Source organism: Desmodus rotundus, chromosome 10 (assembly GCF_022682495.2).
Source record: "Desmodus rotundus isolate HL8 chromosome 10, HLdesRot8A.1, whole genome shotgun sequence".
NCBI lineage: Eukaryota > Metazoa > Chordata > Mammalia > Chiroptera > Phyllostomidae > Desmodus > Desmodus rotundus.
The window spans coordinates 50,020,073-50,037,644 of NC_071396.1; the positions used below are offsets into that span (position 1 = coordinate 50,020,073).

At 45.1% G+C, this 17,572-nt stretch overlaps 1 protein-coding gene across 1 annotated transcript in view; it reads left to right on the top strand.

Moving 5' to 3' along the window:
• Positions 1-13,769: 13,769 nt before the first annotated feature.
• The window catches only part of CTNNA1 (catenin alpha 1), a 167,475-nt gene continuing 163,672 nt past the window's right edge, over positions 13,770-17,572 (top strand). Inside the window, exon 1 of the mRNA XM_053913257.1 lies at positions 13,770-13,906. The gene's annotated coding sequence lies outside the window, so the exon portion shown is untranslated. The remainder of the gene's footprint in view (positions 13,907-17,572) is intronic.

A 17,572-nucleotide genomic window follows, 5' to 3' on the forward strand; every position in this document is an offset into this window, starting at 1 on the left:
GGCTGAGAAACAGTGATGCCATGGGCATCAGTTACAACTGGGTTTTTTTTTTGTGCTAGGTGTTGTCCTGGGCCTGTGGACTCCACAGAGGTGGAGAAGCCCCCATCTGTGCTTCAGAGAGCTTAAGGCTTAGCCAATATTTCTAATCTAAGGTTAGTTTCTCTCCTCTGCTGGGTTCCTGGACATTTGCTTTCTCCATTGAGAGCCTGTGCCCAAATTTCTTTGACTGGTTAAGGTCTTATCCCTTGCTCAGCCTGAGTGGGTCACACACACGCAGTCATTAATCACTTCTGGCACGCAGGGGCAGAGGCAGGTCCTCCTTAGATAACCAAACCTATTATATATATCTCCCTTGCCTAGGTTCTAGCTTTACAACGCCTTTTAAAATTTCCTCTCTTTTGCCTGGTTAACTTCTTGACTTAGACGCTGCCTTCTATAAGAAATCAGGCTGGGCTGGAGGGCCCCGCTCCTGGTCCACACAGTGGTGTAGTGTAACTGCCTGGGCATGTATCTAGGTTCCAATAAACTGCATGCTTTCTGCAGGCAAGAGCTGTGTCTGGCTTGTATCCCTTGTGCCTAGAACAGGGCCTGATGCTTGGAGTTGTTCGATAAATACGTGTTAAAAGTATGGATGAGTGAATGCATTTATAAACTAAGTCGGTTTATGGACTCCGAGCCCTGCTTGCTGTAACAGTTCTCTCAAAGGGAAAGCTGAGCAGTGCGTCTCCATGGCCGCCATAGCTGTGCAGTGCACCCGGACTTAGACCTCCTGTGTTTCAGCACCCAGCTCTGGTGCTTTCTGACTCTGGGACCATGGACAAATTATTCAGCTTCCCTGTGCCTCAGTTCCTGTATCTAGAAAACAGGGTGTTGATGTTGGTACCTACCTTACAGAGTGTTGCACAAATGAGCTATATATGTGAAGTGCTTAGAACATTGCCTGTCATATAGGATACTGTTTGTAAGAATTTGCTAGTATCATTATGAAGCATTTTCTGTCATACAGGCATTATGAAGCATTTTCTGTTCATGTCATACATGGTAATGCTTTACAAGAGACTACTTCCAAAGAGCCTCCTGCCGACCCTAAGAGTTGGGTAATAATCTCCCTTGGGGAAACTGAAGCTTGGTGAGACAACACAGTCAATAAGAAGTCAGTCACAGGTAGCCCAGCCAGAGCCCAGCTCAACTGCTAGGCAATGCTGCATCCTGATCAGCCCTTGGCCTGTGCTGCTGACTCTGGCTTCATTCTCAGATAAGGGCTCCCTCCTGACCTTTGTCTTCAATGATAGCATCTTCATTGTCATCATTGTCAAAATTGCCATCAGCATCATCAGCATCAGCTTCATCCAAAAGGACTTTATTAAAAGCATCTAATTACTCATTCTGCTGTTATGTATCTTAGACAATAATAATTAGACTTCTAGGAGCTTAGCAACTAAAGCTTGGATTAGCATGTTAAGGTCTCCCAAATAGCAGAATAAAGGCAAAGCTATAGAGCGACTCACTCCTGGTGGTGTCTCCTTGGGCAGGCTGCTGGACGTCTTTGAGCCTCACTGATTGGATGAACCCTACTTTCCTTCTGCCCAGACCCCAGTGAGATCAGGTCTGAGGACATACCTGGTGGAGTGGGAAACACTGTGCAAACTCTAGCTAGCACTTCTCCCAGGCCTCCTTGATTGATCCTACCTGAGGTGACAGTAAGAAGTACTTCTCACCCATGCATTAACAGCTCTTGCCCAATAGGGTGTACATGGATGGTTAGGAATGGGGTCTTTTTGGCTATACTCACCCACCTTTGCTCTTAATTATCAGAATTTAATAGGGTGTTATTTTTCTGGTTTGGCCCATAGGAAGGGGGCTGCTTCTCTGCTGTAGGTCTAGATTTATGACAACCCCTCCTAACACTGCCATAAAAATGGCCATAGTTTCCTAGTCCATGTTTCTCTGAACCACATTTTTCTATTTAGTCAATCAACAAACATTACTGGCATGCCTCCTGTGTGCTGGTGATTGTGTTACGTAATAGAGGTAAGGAGGTGAATGATGTCTTCCTTTAGGAGCTCACACATGTGGGCAGTTGGGGTAGATAACAGGTAAAGGTATCATTTCAGTACAGTGAGATGAGCCTTGACAGAGGTGTGTTTCAGGCTTGAGTATCTGGGAGGATTTCAGAATCTGAAAGGAAAGGGAGAATAAGTACATGGCAGGGAAGTGGGCCTAGAAGAGAAGGAAAGTCATTTCAGGGTGAAGTCATTAGGGGCTTCAATTAGCAAGGCAGGACCATTCATTCATTCTGTACCTACTATGTGTCAGACGGTGTTCCAGGTACTGGGGATTAAGTGGTGAACAAGACAGACAAGATCCAAGCTGTTAGGTCACATCCTAGAAGAAGAGGACCAACAAAAGTGAGTAGACATGTGCTCGCTTATTGATGTGTGACATCAGTGGTGACATATGCTCTAAGAAAATACATTGGGGTGATGGGATAGTGACTATCTAGCTACCTTAGAGTGGGTGGTTAGGGAGGCCAAATTCAGGAGGTGACATTTAAGTTGAGACCTGAATGATAGGAAGGCATTGTTGCCTTGGCTGGTGTGGCTCAGTGGACTGAGCACTGGCCTGTGAACCAAAAGGTTGCTGGTTTGATTCCCAGTCAGGGTACATGCCTGGGTTGTGGGCCAGGTTCCCAGTTGGGGGCATGTGGGAGGCAACCGGTCAGTGTTTCTCTCCTTCCCTTTCTCCCTCCCTTCCCCTCTCTCTAAAAATAAATAAAATTGTTTTTTAAAACAAGGCACCGTCACGGGGAAATCTGGAGCAAGATTTGTTCCCCTCTTCCCTGGCAGGGGGACACCTGGTGAAAGCAGCAGATCACAAAGGGCCCTGTAGGCCAGCTTGAATTGTTTAGATTTTATCCTTTAAATGAGAAGCCATTTGAAGCCCCGGTCTCCTGGGTCTCAGACTCAATGGAGATACAGGACATCTCCCCACCCCCTAAACGTTACCCTTGGAGGGCAGGGCAGTCAAAAGACATTGCCTACCACCACGTAAAAAGGGCTTTGGTCCAAACAGCCAGATGTTTGGTTGAAAGTTCAAGGTGAGAGCAAAATGCTGAGGGCAAATGATAGTAGTCACAGCTTCATCTAAAGCAAATTAATGAAAGGAATAAACAATTGAGATCCAAGGGGACCTTGCTCTGCGCACCACATTATGGCCCACAAGGCTGGGGCGGCTAAGTTCCCTGGAGTGCCCGGTCCTGGAGGCACCAGTGGGTTGTTGCTCAGCCCAGCAGGCAGATGTCTTCTGAATCCATGACTGCTGCAGTCCTGGGCAGTGGGAAGGCAGTAAAAGGGTGGCCAATGTCACTTACTAAACTGGCTGTTGCTCAACCCAGAAAAATCCCCCAAATGGATTTCACTGAGGGCATAAAGCCCACTGTCCACAGGATCTGCTCTGCTGAAGTGTGCCATGTTGTGGTGGCTCAGCCCAGTCTCCTCTCTGTGGCCAGAGGCGTTTCTAATACTCCATCTGGCCTGGTTACTCTTCTGCTTGAAATTCTTTCGCAGTTCCCTGTTCTCTCCAGAATGAAGTTCAAAAGAATTTATTAGCATGGCATGATTCTAATCCTAGTCACTTCTCCATTCTCTTTGACCTTGCTGTGCCTTTTTGCTCTATAGTCAGCTATAGAACACCTTGCTTTTCCCCAGAATCCACTATGTTCTATTGCCTCCATGGCTTTGCACAGGGTGTTCCCGTGCTCTGGAATGCCTTCCGTTCCCCTCCAACTCCCCTACACCTGGCTAACTCCTACTTGTCTTACAGGCCTTAGCTTAGATGTCAGAAAGTCTTTCCTGAACCACAGAGCTGGGGCTGGAGCTCAGTGGGCCCAAAGCACTCTTCCCCTTCCCCCGCCCCCAGGTTTATTGAGGTGTAACTGACAATTTTCCTATCTTTCTTCTACTTAATTAACTACTTACCTGCAGCTCATCTGTCAGGTCCTCCAGAGTCCTCCCAGACTCTACCAGGCTCCCCTCTTATACATTCTTACATTATTTTCCATTCGTAGTTTTTATCACAAAGGGTAATGATAGGCCTGGGAGAGTGTTTAATTGATATCTGTCTCCTCCACTAATCTGTAAGCACCATGGGGGTATATGCGTTGTCTGCTTAGCTCACCACTGTATCCCAAGAGCTTGACACATAAATATTTACTAAATGAATGCGTGAATGAATTCCTCCCACAACACATGGAAATTACTTCCAGCACAGCACTTAGCTCATTATATTGTAAGAGCCCATGTCCTTCTCTCTCTAGCTGCCTTGTAAGCTCCTTGAGGGAAGGAATGATGTTTTGTTCATCATGATTCCCAGTGCTTGGCACACTGCCTGGCAATTAGGCACTCAAATAATATTTTTTAATAGATGAGATGAATAAATGAATGAATGATAACAAGTAGTCACTCATGTTCCCTTATACTTCATTCTTAATACAGCAAAGTGACCTTTTAAAAATGCAAATAAGATCATGTTCACTCCACTTCTTAACCCCCAGGGGTTTCCCATTACTCTTAAAGGACACCCCAAACTCCATACTACCTATGTACTTCTCTGACTTCATCTAGTACTACTGCTTTCCTCACTTACTACCCCTCAGCACACTGGCCTTTCTTGTGGTTTTTTAATACGCCAGGCTCATTCCCACCCTAAGCCCTTTGCTCTTGCTATTTCCTCCTCTGGGATATCTTGCTATTTCCTCCTCTGGGATATTCTGCCCCATCATAGGGCTCATTCTGGTCACTCAAGTCTCAGCTCAAACATTACCTTTTCAGTGAGGCCTTTCCTTACTCCACTATCTAAATGAGCACACCTCCTCCCCATCACTCTTAGCACTTACCCCTATCTGAAGTCATATTGTTCATTTAATTGTTACTATCTTCTTCCTCTATAATATGTAAATTTCATGACAGTTGCCCTCTACTGTATCTCCAGAGTCTAATACAATGAGTTGCACATAGTAGGGGCTCCAAAACATTTGTTGACTGAGCAAATAAATGGATGAATGAATGAATGAATGAATATGATAATAGCCTTTTGTGATGGACAGGCTGGTCCTGCCAGACTCACAGGCAGAGACACAAGAGTGATTTATTATGATTAAAGAAATTAAGAATCTGGATTGGTAAGAAGTGATGGAAGGCACTGGATTCCACTGTGAGCTTTGGAGTCTTGGAATCCCAGGGCCTACTCAGCCCTGACTCCAGTCAACCCAAAATCAAATTCACCCTGAGTAAACCAAAAACAAAGGAGGCCCCAGCTTCCACTTTAAGTTCCCCTACATTCTGAATGCCCACATGGGGATGTACAGGGACATGTAATGATTCCTGACAGGTGTATCTCTCTGCTGTGTTCCAAAGGTTTTCTTTTTCTCAAAGTGTCTTGGAGTTTAGGAAAATTGTTATATGATAAGCAATCAATGGAATAAATGACTCATTCACCAAAACATCTGAGATCCAAAGGATATTAATTTAAATCAGTTTATATCACAATGTAACAATTCTTATGTGATAGCACTTTTCATACTCCTGCAAAAATCTAAAGGTGCTAGACAACAAGTGAATTTTTAGAATGGTGAATACAAAGAATCAGGTTTCCACAATAAAGCCCATTGATACTTAGAAGAATAAAGCACAATCCCCTTTCTCCAGCCCCCTCTCCTTTTAAAATATTTCTTTTTTAGATACAACTTTGCTTGGTTGTCACAGTCTAACTTTCTTCCTTTCAGGTTGTCTTTCTCCATTGTTATCAACAAAAATACGAGCATGAAGGGGTGGGAAGTATTTGTCTTTGTGTACATGTCTTTGATCATATCAGAGAGGAAAGAATGATGAACTGCTGTTTGGTTTTAAGAACTAAATGTTGATTTCATTTTCTGCAGGGAAAAAGAATAACATGAAAAAGAGAACCTTACACATTTTACATAAGTGTCAAGAGCCTAAGTTTGGTTCTTTTATTTAAAGCTTAACTTACTGGTTAAAGCCAACAGCACTCTCTATTAGAAAAGGCCTGGAAGGGAAATAAGGGAGCTCCTTCACTTCTTACTCCCCCCACCACCCCAAAAGCCCCCAACCAGCCCCATTTATTAAACTGCTTAAAGCTGTGCAAAAAGGCAAAATGTATACAGCATAAACCAGGTATTTATTTATTGTAAAACTTTTATTTACTTATTTTCAGAGAGAGGGGAAGGGAAGGAGAAAAAGAGGGAGAGAAACATCAATGTGTGAGAGAAACATCAGTTGGTTACCTCTCACACACCCCTACTGGGGGTCTGGCCCACAACCCAGGCATCTGCCCTGACTGCGAATCGAACCAGCAACCCTTTGGTTCACAGGCCAGCACTCAATCCACTGAGCCACACTGGCCAGGGCAAACAAGACATTTAAATTATCTCAGTCATGGTATAGTCTTGACATAGAAACTATTTTGAATGTGGCTTTTCAACAAAGATTTTAAAAAGCCACTGACATTTCAGAGGCTAAGTGGGGGCGGTTAAGGGCCTGATTCTGTGTTCTGGCAGATCCAGGTTTCAGCTCTGCCACATATTCCCAGTGTGACCCAAGCCTGTTTTCTCATTTATAGGACGAGGAATGCAATGATGACTTAGGGTTGTTAAGAGGCTTGGGTAAATGTGCAGCTCTTGGCGCAGAGTCTGGCATGCACCAAAGACTTAGTAAGTATGAACTGTTATTACTTTTAGTCATTGAGTGTTAACATAATTATTACTGTCTGAGCAAACGAATTAACGAATGAATTTTAAGTATACTTTGTTTTCAGCTCAAACTTAGACTAAGTATCAGTGATTCTCAACTCTGGCAGCACATTAGAATCATCCAGGGAGATTTTAAAAATGTTTAGTCCCCACCTAAGAATAACTGAATATGAACCTCTGGGGATGGTCTCTACGTATATTTTTTAAAAAGCTCTCAAGGTGATTCTAATGTGCAGCCAGAGGTGTGCATTAGCCACACAGAAATGAGGGAACTACCCTGCTGTTAGCTGAGCTAATCTAATAAATAAAGCTCTCAGGGTGAGCAGGGCTTTACTGCTTCTCCCCCACCCCCCACCCATTTGAAAGGCTACCAGAGCCACCGGCCATCTGACTGCCTTTGACCGCGATGCAGTCCCACACTTTGGTTCTACCTTTAGTTTTTATTGATTCTTGTCCAAATCTAACTTCCTTTGTTGGCTTTCCCCAGGCTAAGCCAAGAGTCTTTTTGATTTTTTCTTTGGAACTTAATGGGGAAAGGAGTGCTCATAATTTCATGGCCACAAGAGGGAAAGATTTTCCAATCTTTCATTCCAAAGCTTCCAAGTTGGTTCTCATCTTCATCATTCTTGTATCTTTACTCATTTTGGTTCTCTACCTACCTGAAGGAATGTGGAGTGCCTCAAATGGGCTCACAATCAGGAAACTGCTTTGTAAACCATAAAGCTATTTAACAGCACAATGTATATAAATAATAATGAAACCCTCATAATGTAGAGAACCTCTAAAATGTTCATCTTTATTGACATTTTGTATTACTTTTTAGAATACTCCATAAAGTCTTGCTGATTGACTTTTTTGTTTTTTCTTCCCTTAACATTCTTGGTGCAGCTTAACTCTTGTGACCATGTGCACTATGTCAGTAACCTGCAGTGAGTTGAAGCCTGAAGTTTCGACCCAAATGCCATCAGCTGATACTAGTGACCACGCCCTTGGTTTCAATGACACTTGATTTTCTTCCTATATCTATGGCTATTCTCTTCCTGCAAACATTTTTAAAGTACCTTTTATGTTCTAGGCACCGTATTAAATTATAGGAGCAGAAAAGTGAAAAAGACAGGATTCCTGTCCTCATAGAGTTTATAGTTTAACGTAAGAGACCAAAAATAAACCAGTAGAAAAACAAGACAATTTTAGAAAGGGATGAATACTATAAAGAATAGAGATGCAGTAATGTGGTGAAGAGTGACTAGGGTGTGGGGCGTATGGTTGGGGGAGGGAGCCTCTCTGATCAGGTGATGTCAAAGTTGGCCTTCAAGAATGAGAAGGGGTGGGCAGGGATAAATAGGCAGAACACAAAGGATTTTCAGGGCAGTGAAAATACTTTGTATGATACTATAACGATAGATACATGTTATTACACACTTGTCCTAACCTGCAGAATGTACAGGAGTGAAAGTAAACTATTGCCCTGGCTGATGTGGCTCAGCAGATTGAGTGCTGGCCTGTGAACGGAAAGGTCGCTGGTTCGATTCCTGGACAGAGCACATGCCTGGGTGTGGGCCAGGTCCCTGGTTGGGGGCATGTGAGAGGCAACTGATCCATGTTTCTCAAGTGCATCAGTGTTTCTCTCCATTTCTTCCCCTTTCTTTAAAAATAAATAAATAAAATCTAAAAAATAAAATAAACTATGGACTTTGAGCAATTATGATGTGTCAAAGTAGGTTCATCAGTTTTAACTGATGTACCACTCTGGTAGGGATATTGATAATGGGGGAGGCCATGCTTGTGTAGGGACAAGGGGTATATGGGAAATCGCTGTATCTTCCTCTCAGTTTTGTTGTGAATCTACAACTGCTCTAAAAAAAAAATCTTAAAAAATGGCTTATCGGTTAGAAAAAAACAATGTAAGTGATCTCAAATATGCAATATGTATGACACTAAATAAAATAGAGAATAAGAAGGAGCCAGGCTGAGGAGTTAGGGCAAAGAGATTCCCAAGTAGTGGGTGCAGTAAATGCCAAGACCCTGGTTTCAGAAAGGAATTGGTACATTTTAGAAAAATAAAAGAGGTCTCTGGGTTGCAGTGGGAACTTAGTCTCCTATTCTGGCTCCTCTTCCTCTGGATGTTGGTCCTGAGCTTCCACCTCTTTTTAGCATATATTCTGCAGGAGCAGATGACTCCCGCAATTCTAGCTCCACTTGGGGCCTTTCCTGAGTTCAGATTTGGATATACTCCTACCTACAGGATATCTCTTCTTGGGTGTTTGCTAGGCACTAAAACTAAGCATGATCAAAAATAGCCCTTTGTCTGCATTGTTTTCCACCTGCCACCCCTACATACTTTGCCTCCAGGGCTCTCCATTTGGGTAAATGGCACCACTATATCTTCAGCTGATCAAGTCTGAAACCTTGTATCCAATCTGCTGGCAAGACTGAGGATTCTTTGTCTTCTTGCATAGCTCCCAAATCTCCCCACTTCTTTCTATCTCACTATACTTAACATATACTATATACTATCCTATATATTTAGTAAACCTCAAAGTCCCTCCAGCTCTCTCCCTGCATTTAAGGAGCACTTAACACTTTGCTGGGTATCCTTACAGACTTGTAACTATTTATTCATTCAACTGGTTTCCTACCAGGCACAGTTCTAGGTGCTGGAGCCACAACAGTGAACAGAAGGAGAAAGATGTCTTTTAATGACACTATATTTCATTGGGGAAAACGGGCAATAAGTAAATAAATAAGCATATAATGTGTTAGGTGGTGACAAGTGCTATGAAGAATGGTAGGATAAAGAACTAAAATGAAGAAGGGAGGGAAAGGAAGTGGGTGCTAGTGTTATTTATCAGGGGTGGTTAGGGAAAGCCTTCAGGACAAGGTGACATTTGAGCAGAGATCTGAAAGAAGCGGTGGAGTGAGCTAGGGGGCGACCTGGGGGAAGACCATTCCAAGCAGAGGGAACTGGAAACGTAAAGGCCCCAGGGCAGGAAAGTGCTTGATGTGTCAGGGGAATGTCCAGGACCCCAGTGTGAGCTGGAGTGGAAGGATGGAAGGGGAAAAGCCAAAGATGGGTCTGAGGCTTCTGGGAAAGATTATGTAAATGTTATTCCGAGTGAGATGGGAAGAACTGGAGTGTTTTGAACAGATGATAAGTTTTAAATGGCTCAGCTGCTATGAGAAAAAAACATTAAAACAAGTATGTATTCATTGTTTAATCATAAAAGGGATATTATGTGTATTGCTTTACAATCTGTTTTTTTTTCAAAGTGAATTTTTAAAAAACAAAATATGGTCATGTTATCTCTTTGTTTAAAATTCTTTGTGGTTCCCCATTCCCTCACAATAAAGTCTAAAGCTTTACAAAGCTCTGTGTAGTTGGGCCTCCGCCTACCTTACCAGTTCCCAAATCACAGAGCTTCTCTTCCTGCAATGAGACTCAGGACCTTCCAATGTGCTTGTCTAGAATTGAACGCTTCCCTTCCCTCTCTACCTGCCTTATCGACATCTTTTCTAGATACCACTTCCTGATTCTTTCATTCATTTGACTAATATTTATTGAGAGATCTGCTATGTGCCAGGCACTATTCTGGGCACCAGGGACATAGCACTGAACAAAACAGACCAAAATTCTAGCTCTTGTGGGGCTTAAATTGTAGTGGGGAGGAAGACAGGAGAAAACAATAAGTTAAAAATATGAATATATACATATTTATAATCTGTGACTATAAATATACATATATGAGTTTATATGTCAGATGGTGATACACCCTAAGGAGAAAAATAAAGCCAGTAAGGAGGGATGGGATGTGGGGGAATGGGTTACAATTTTAGATAGGGTGACCAAGAGGAAGCCTCACTGAGAAAGTGACAGCTGAGCAAAGACCTGGGGGAGGTGGGAGAGTGAGTCAGGCAGCTATTTGGAGGAGAGCATTCCAGGCAGAAAACAAAGACCTTAAGGTAAGAGCCTGCCTGATGTGTTCCCAGAATAGTAAAGAGGCCAGTGTGTCAGAGAAGTGTGCTGGGGGCAGGTGAGCTGTGGAGGCTCTCTTAGGGACCTTGCCTTTTACCGAGTGAGACAGGAGCCATTGGGAGGTTTTGGGCACAGCAGGAATGATATGTTCTGATTTACATTTTAATAGGATCACTTCAGCCACTGAATTGAGATTAGACTGAGGGTTCCTGTAAAATTCAAGCTAAGTGACCAATGATGGCTTGATTTAGGATGAGGATGGTAACAGCAAAGATGGTAAAAAGTTGGTGGATTCTGAATATATTTTGAAGGTAGAGGCACAGGATGTCCTGAGGAATTAGACGTGAAATGTGTGAGAGAAAGAAAATAGTCCAGGATGACTCCAAAGTTTCTGGCCTAAACAAGCAGAATGCAGTTGCCATTTAATGAAATGAAGGAACCTGTGGGATTAGCAGGTTTAAATGGAGATGTCCGGAAATCAGTTTTGGACATACAGACATATAAAGTGTGAGACGCCTAGATGTGTACTGGATATCCAAATGGAAGTATCAAGTCAGGAGCTGGATATGGGAGTTCAGAATTCAGGGCAAAGGTTCGGGTTGAGATATAAACCTGAAGTTGTCAGCATATTTAAAACCAAAAGACTGGATGAGATCACCCCTGGGTTGAGGGCAGACAGATAAAGAGGTCTAAGGACAGAGCTCAGGACAGATACTCTAACAGCAGTTTTTAAACTTTTTGATCTCCAGACCCTTTTATATTCTTAAAAATTTTGGAGGATCTCAAAGAGCTTTTGTTTATGAGTTTATCAATGTTTACTGTATTATATGTTATCATAAATAACAGTTTAAACAGAAAAATAACAATGTTTTCTAAAATAAAAGAAAATTCAGGGGCAATGTTTTGCATTTTTGTGAATCTCTTTAATGTCGCACTCAACAAAAGGTAGCTGGATTCTCAGATTTGCTTCTGCATTCCATGTGATGCCTGTGGAACACTCTACCATCCACTATGAGGGACTGGGAGTGAAAAAGGCAACTGATATTTTAGTGTTACTATGAAAATAGTCTTTACTGACTACCCTGAGCAAAGGTGTCAGGAGTCTTCAGACTGCACTTTGAGAATGCTGTTCTAACATTTAGAGGGAGATTAGGAAGGAATCATCAAAGTAGACTAAGAAGTTGCAGCCAGGGAAGTTGGAGGAAAATCAGAAGAGCCTGGTATCCTGGAGGCCCAGAGAAGACAGTGTTTTAAGGAGGAGAGTGATCAAATGAAGTCAGTGGTGGACACAGACTGACCACTAGAACTGGCATCATGGAGGTCATCAGTTGGCAACATCGATGGGTTGTCTCTTGCACTCCCCCAACTGGGGACCTGGCCCACAACCCAGGCATATGCCCTGACTGGGAATGGAACCAGAGACCTTTTGGTTCACAGGCTGGCACCCAATCCACTGAGCCACACCAGCCAGGGCAGAAATTATTTCTAACAGTTCTGGAGAGTCCAACGTGGTCATGTTTTGGTGACAGCTGTCTTCCTGGTTCCTGGTCAGAACCTTCTTGCTGTGTCCTCACTTGGCAAAAGGGGCAGGGTATCTTTTTGGGAACTTTGTTAAAAGTGAGGGCACCAAACCCTCATGACCTAGTCACCCTCCAAAGGCCCTATCTCCTCATACTATCACCTTGGGCAGTAGGTTTTCAACATATGAATTTTGGGGGATACAAACATTCAATCTATACAGCAGGGCCCCATGCTTAGAAAGGCCCCACACTTGGTTTAATGCTCCACTGCTGGTGTCTTGAAATTGTTAACAATTTTTGAACAAGGGGTCTCACAAATTAAGTGGCTGGTCCTCCTGAGTGGAGTGATGGATATAAAGATATGAAGCATAATCCTTTAACTCTATCTTTGTTAGTTCAAACACATATTTATTGATTGACTACTATGTTTTCAGGTAGCCAAGTATGGGGGTGGGGGGGTGGGGGGAAGCCACAACCAAGTCCAGGCAGGGGAGACCAAAGGGGCAAAGATTCTGGAGCCAGAAACAGAATGGGGTGTAGTTGGATAAGAATGGCCTTGTTAAGGTTTTGGGCACATCCACCGACAGATGTTAACTGGGCACTGCCAAGGGGATGAGCACTGTGCTGAGTGCCAGGGGATACAGCTCCTGTCTTCCAGGCATTTGTGTTTCCTGGGGGAGAGGGAGGTGTGAGCAGTAAAGGGTGAACATGTGGAAGGCAGATCTCCCTAGCACCCTGCTCAGACAGGAAAAACATCATTGGGCCTGATAGTGAACATGTAATTTTTTTGGTTTGTTTTATAGTTTTTTGAGAATTCACCAGGAAGGCAAGGAAGAATGTGTGGGAATAAAATTTCCTACGTGGCTGGAGGGATAGGGAGAGAAGCCAGGTCCTTTCGGATTCCTTATCTGTCAAGTGAGGGGATGATTTCTAGTAGGGCTTCCATCCCGCAATAAGAGGTCCCTCGAGTCGGGTTCCAGTGCCGCTCTGCCACAAGCCTTGAGGCCTCAGTTTCTCTTGTAAAGCAGGGGGTGGGCCTGCGGCACTTTTCTGGAAGGCTGTGACTGGGAAGCACCCGTGGCACTCCTCAGAGGAGTGTGCCCAGCTCCTTGGGGCACCAGTCAGAGACGGGGCCTTCACGGACCGCGCCCGGAGACTCACCTGGGCGCTGAGCGGTGACTCACCTGCCCTCCCTCCCACTCCGGCTGTTCCGGGAATCACCGCTCCTCCTTCCTCTCGGGGCCCGGGGTGGGGTGGGAGGGCATTCCCTGCTTGAGAGCCCACTAGGAGCCTGGGAGGCGTTAACTGCAGGGGAAAGGCGGGAAGGGCAGGGTGCACGAGGTCCTTTTGGGGGTTCCAGCCCGGCGTCGCCAGGCTCTCTCGGTGGGGTGCTCTCCCCCAAAGCGAGGGCCGGGAAAGCAGGGCAGCGGCGGGAGGCGCCGGGAAGAGCGCGTCGGAGGGAGGTGCCGGGAAGGGCGGGCGGGCGGCGCCCAGGCCGCGGGGCGGGGGCCGCGGGCGGGGGGCGGGCCGGGGGCGGGGGCGTCCGGCGGCCCATTTCCTCCTCGGAGCCGGACGGGAGGAAGACAAAGCGGCCTCGGTCGGCATCGGGCCTCGGGAATTTTACTGCCCTCGCCCCGTTCGCCGCAGGTAACTCTCTTCGCGCGGGCGTGGACTCCCCAGCCGGGCCGGAGGGCTCTTCAGGGGGTCGGGAGGGGCGCCGTCTCCTCCGGGACCCCGCCGCGAATCGGGCTCCGGACTGGCGCCGTGGCGGCGTCCGGCCCGCTCGCCCCGCGGGACCCTGGGCCTGGGCCGTGGCCGGCCGGGCGGGGCCGGCCTTTCCTGGCGCTCGGGAAGTTGAGGGGCCACGGCGGCTGGGGCCCGGCGAGTCACAGGCCCCGCGCGGCCGCCGCTCTCCTTCTCGGGAAAGTTTCTCCCGGCTTCTAAACTTTGTTCGGGCGGACTCGGTGCGCGCGCCAGGCCCCCGCTGGGCCCCCCGGGCTGCCGGGTGCTGAGGCGTCTGCGCGTTGTTCGCGGTGCGGGGACGTTCGGGAGCCGAGTTTCCCGGGGAAGTGACTGTGGTTTGTGGTTTCCGCGCTCGCACCCCCCGCCCCCGTCGCCGAAACTTCGCGGTCTGCGGGCCGGAAAGTCGGCCGGCCCGCACACCCGCATTCCCGGGCGCGAACGAACGCGAAAGTTTGTGCGCTCGCTTTCTCTGACCCCGTCTGCCCGGGAAGGTGCGCCACGCCCGTGCGGACTTCTGGCGGGTACCGAGTTAACCTTCGTTGCGCTGTTCCTCGGGTTTCTTGTTCTGGTTAACTGGAAGCTCAGCTCGGATCAGCCCTAGTTCTGAGTGGCCTTAGTGTCTTTTTTTGTTGTTGTTGTTGACTTTTAAAGGAGTGTGCGCGTAGTGAAGCACTTGTTGGAAAAAATGTTGACTGAATGCCCAACCTTGGCCTGGCAGGAATGGCTTCCCAATAATGCAGGCGGCAATTGGCTCAACTCCAGGATTGACACCCTCTGTTGTCCTCCTGCGTCTTTGTAACATTTTTGTGTTTGTTTTGTACAGAATTCACAATTTAGAAAAGAATATGTTAAGTCTCCAACTAAGTTAAGGGCATTTCATATTTGTGTTGAAGGAAGTGATTACACCGTATTGTTGCAACAGGATACACATTTCGGATATTTTGTTTAGCAGTGATTTTTTTTTTTTAAGACTGTACAGGTGTCTGTTACTTTAAGAAACAAATTGGTAAATCAAAGTAAATAGGATGTGTTATTTGTTTTACAAGAGGAAGGAGCAGAGAAATTGTCCATGATCTCTGTCCACTTATTTACTCTTCTTGACTTTTATTGTTAAAAAATAATTTCTTTGCCCATGTTCTTAAGGACCCACTGGTAACTAAGATAACGGCCTCTACCCCTGAGAGCTCACTGTGTAATAGGGAAGGTACACCCCCAGGTGTGTGTAGTAGAAGGGAGGCAGATTGCTTTAAGTGCCCTAAACAGTACTGATGGGTTACTTGAGTTACTTGTGTGGGTCTAATCTTATGTAACATTGGGTTGGCCAAAAAAGTTCATTTAGTTTTTTTCGTAGGATGGCTCTAGTAGTGCTTAACTGTCTTTAACTTCATTTGAAACAGTTTTGTTAGATTGTATTGTGACAACCGTTATATTGGCATGCATTTAAAAAAAATAGTAATTGGTGAATTTTTGTGTAACCATTTTAATATTGAAGATGGAAGAAAATATGCAACATTTTCAGCATATTATGCTTTATTATTTCAAGTAAGGTAAACATGCAACTGAAATGCAAAAAACCCCCAGATTTGTGCAGTGTATGGAGGAGATGCTGTGACTGATCAAATGCGTCAAAGTAGTTTGCAAAGTTTCTTGTACTATTGACATTTTGCCCAAATAATTATTTGCTGTGGGGCTGTCTTATGCATTGGAAGATGTGAGCAGCACCCCTGGCCTCCACCCCACTAGAAGCCAATAGCAGGAGGTAGCCAACATACCCAAAATATCCAAATCAGTAAAGTTATTGATGAAAATGAAAAATGTGTCTTTTATTTTACAGAAAAAACCAAACGGACTTTTTGGCCAACCCAATACTAATGATAAGAGAAAACTTACAGAGGCATGGAGGAGGGGGCTTCTTTTGTTTGGATAAGGCCAGAAAGGCTTGGGGGGTGGGCGGCATTTGAACTGGATGAAAATGAGTAGGGTTTTGTCAAAGGAGGAAGCATAGAACTGCATGGGAATTTGTGGAATTGTGATATAACTCTCTCCTGGTTTTCTTTATTCTTTTGGCTCTTGCCTCTCATTCTCCATCACCCCGTCCCCCCAGTCTGCTCATAGCCAAAATTCTGTTCTGTATATCAGTCCTTCGCGCCATTGATGTGGCATCACCCTCATTCCTATCAGCAACATCTCATTCCATACAGTGACTTAGGGATCAGGGGTGCCTTCTTCATTCAAGTTGAGGATCACTTCTCAGAACTGTCTTTCTATCACCAAACTTGTGTGCTAAAGTCCAAGCTGCAATTTTGAGTGCAGGTCTTAGTCACCTGTACACCAGAGAGCTATTGGGTGCCCCAGGTGCTCAAACTCAACACACCTGTAATGAGACAACTCTTTCTTTTGGAGACCTAAACAAGAGGTGGTAATCAGCAATAACTGGCAGGGCCTTGGAATTTCTTTGAGAAAATAACAATAGTGTGAGACCTGACAGACAGGTCTGGTTGTTGGGGTGGTGGTATGGGTGCTACTGAAGATTTGGATAGAGAACAGGGGCCTCTGCTCTGTAAAAGTCCTGAGGTAGGGAAGAACTCCATGTGTTTAGAGGCCTAAGAGAAGACCTGTGTAGCTCGAACACTTTGGGTGGGCGAGGCTTCACATGAGTTCGCCAGGAAATGCCAGGTCACATGTTTGGATTTTATTCTAAGATCTCTAAGAGGCCATTGTAGGGAGTTTCATGATCTAATTTCCTTTTTAAGGTCACTTTGCTAGTGCTTGTAGGGCCTGTATTTGTGTACAAGTGGAAGTTGGGAGTTGAGCTAGGGAGAGGAGTGAATGTGTTGGGGATGAAGGAGCTGGTTTTGGAGAAAGGAGACAGGGCTTAGATATGGATTGGATGTCGGACCTAGGTTTATCTGTAACTTGATTCCTCAGTGATGCTCCCAGCAGGAATACAGCCCCTGCCCCGTTTGTATACCATCACTTTCATGTAATGCTCTTATCTTGGGACACAAATTAGCACTTTACTTTTTGGTAGCAAACCTCTTCTCACCGGATGGTGTGCTCCATTATACTGTACTATTATTGACGTCGTGTTTGCTTTTTGTGCTACAAAGTGAGCCTGCCAGCTTTGTGAGGACAGGGATGGACAGCCTTAGTCTTTGGCACTCTACCCTGTATGGAGGGCAAATTAGGTACTTTGTTGAGTGGAGGAGGAAAGAGTCTTTTCTGTCTGGAGTCTGGCTTTTGGGTGGAACTGTGGCAGATGAGGATACAGATTATGGAGGATCTTGAATACCAAATTGCTGTTTTGGTCAGATTGAGAACTATCTCCATTTCATTCTTCTTTCTTTCTACCCAGATCTAAGCAGAGATGAAATCTTCTCTACCCGGTCTTCATTTTACATAAATTCCTTTTTTCCATTCTCTGTGCTTTTACTCTAGATTATCTTCTTATCTTTGAACTATGAAACTACTTGTTCTCTGGATAAATTGTTCTATTTTTTTTTCTTCCCTTTTTTATTGTCCGGAGCATCCTTTTCTCTCCCTCATCCATCTGACAAACTCAAGTACTTT